Genomic DNA, 2,500 nt, shown 5'->3' with positions numbered 1-2,500 from the left:
ACGCGGGGGGCAGGCCAGAGCGCGGGGGGCCAGGGCCCGAAGGCAGCCCCCCCGCGGGCGAGAGAGCAAGCCAGCAGGGGCTGTCGCCTGCCGCGGCCAGCGACGTCGGGCTGGCCCCTGCAGCGCCTAGCCTCTCCCACGCGGGGGGCAGGCCAGAACGCGGGGGGCCAGGGCCCGAAGGCAGCCCCCCCGCGGGCGAGAGAGCAAGCCAGCAGGGGCTGTCGCCTGCCGCGGCCAGCGACGTCGGGCTGGCCCCTGCCGCGGCCAGCGATGTCGGGCTGTCGCCTGCCGCGGCCAGCGACGTCGGGCTGGCCCCTGCAGCGCCTAGCCTCTCCCACGCAGGGGGCAGGCCAGGGCCCGAAGGCAGCCCCCCCGCGGGCGAGAGAGCAAGCCAGCAGGGGCTGTCCGCGCGTCGCGCAGCGCGGCATGGCTGCGGGGGCCGCGCGCGCGCGCCCAAGCGCCCAAGGGCCCCAGGCCCTCAGGCCCCAGCGCCCCAGCGCCCAGCGCGGGCGGGCGCGTGTGGTCTTTGAGGGGCGCCGGCCTGGTGGCTCCCTAAAGAGCAATAAGTGTCATTGCAGCTCTGGCAGGGGGAGACACTACTAGGTCCCAGCTGTCACCCCCCCTCTAAAAAATTCATTTCTTGGTATTTTGAGCTGAAATTTTGCACAGAGGTTGGCAAAAATCCAATCCACCTTCATTAATTTTCCCAGAATTTTTCGAGGTCGGGAAGTATTTGTTTTAATTTTCCTACCATTAGAAATCGAGTAAATCCGCAAAACTAGGAACCGGCCCGGAATGACCCCAAATTCAGTGGGCAGCCTCATAAAAATATGGCTGATTTTACTGGATTGGTTTCATGTGGAAAGCACGACGTTTTCTTGTAGGAATGCGGGAACCCCGGCAGCTCGCCTGCCGCGGCCAGCGACGTCGGGGACGCTGGCCTGCGCTGTCGAGCCCGCGAGGGCTGTCTCCGCGGCAGGCCCCCCCTGAACGGGGCACGACAGGCCACCGCGCTGGCTCGTCCAGAGTCGACAGTCCCTCGTCCAGGTTTTCAGATCGCGCCAAGTCGAACCCATGACCTGCTCAAGCCATCGTGCGCTGCCGAATTCGCATCTGCGTGTAGGCTGCCATTCCACGCGGCAGCCCCTGTTTTCGTCAGCGTGCCCCCCTGACGAATTTTCCTGCCTGGCCCAGTCCAGCGTCCAGCCCCTGTTCGTCGAAAAATCTGCGCTGCCGATTTTCCACGCGGCAGCCCCTCTTTTCGTCAGCGTGCCCCCCTGACGAATTTTCCTGCCTGGCCCGGCCAGTCCAGCCCCTGTTCGTCGAAAAATCTGCGCTGCCGATTTTCCACGCGGCAGCCCCTCTTTTCGTCAGCGTGCCCCCCTGACGAATTTTCCTGCCTGGCCCGGCCGGTCCAGCATCCAGCCCCTGTTCGTCGAAAAATCTGCGCTGCCGATTTTCCACGCGGCAGCCCCTGTTTTCCTCAGCGTGCCCCCCTGACGAATGTTCGTCGAAAAATCTGCGCTGCCGATTTTCCACGCGGCAGCCCCTGTTTTCCTCAGCGTGCCCCCCTGACGAATGTTCGTCGAAAAATCTGCGCTGCCGATTTTCCACGCGGCAGCCCCTCTTTTCGTCAGCGTGCCCCCCTGACGAATTTTCCTGCCTGGCCCGGCCGGTCCAGCCCCTGTTCGTCGAAAAATCTGCGCTGCCGATTTTCCACGCGGCAGCCCCTCTTTTCGTCAGCGTGCCCCCCTGACGAATTTTCCTGCCTGGCCCGGCCGGTCCAGCCCCTGTTCGTCGAAAAATCTGCGCTGCCGATTTTCCACGCGGCAGCCCCTCTTTTCGTCAGCGTGCCCCCCTGACGAATTTTCCTGCCTGGCCCGGCCGGTCCAGCCCCTGTTCGTCGAAAAATCTGCGCTGCCGATTTTCCACTCCGCAGCCCCTGTTTTCGTCAGCGTGGCCCCCTGACGAATTTTCCTGCCTGGCCAGTCCAGCGCCCAGCCCCTGTTCGTCGAAAAATCTGCGCTGCCGATTTTCCCCGACGAACCTGCAGCTGCACAAATCAGCGCTGCCACTGCCCCATTGTCTGGACCAACAGTCTTTTCCATCAAGCCCTGGACTATAAATCGTCCAGACTCATCGCCAGCACCCGCTGCCGATTCTGCCGACTTTGCCGATTTCGTCGGCGCTGCCGATTCCAACACTGCACCCACCGTGTCTAAACCAGCGCTGTTTCGTCAGCGTGTCCCCTTGACGTATTTCCCTGCCTGGCCTGGACAGTCCATCTTCCAGCCCATGTTCATCGAAAAATCTGCGCTGCCGATTTCCCCGACGAACCTGCAGCTGCACAAATCTGCGCTGCCGATTTCCCCCCCTGTCGGCATGGCTGCCGCTGCCCCGATGTCCAGACCAACAGTCTTTTTTGTCGACTTTGCCGATTTTGTCCGCGCTGCCGATTCCAACACTACCCCCTGCATCCAAACCAGCATTGTTTCGTCAG

The sequence above is a fragment of the Populus nigra genome, chromosome 2 (assembly GCF_951802175.1).
Source record: "Populus nigra chromosome 2, ddPopNigr1.1, whole genome shotgun sequence".
Classification (NCBI taxonomy): domain Eukaryota; kingdom Viridiplantae; phylum Streptophyta; class Magnoliopsida; order Malpighiales; family Salicaceae; genus Populus; species Populus nigra.
This window is presented reverse-complemented; position numbering follows the sequence as displayed.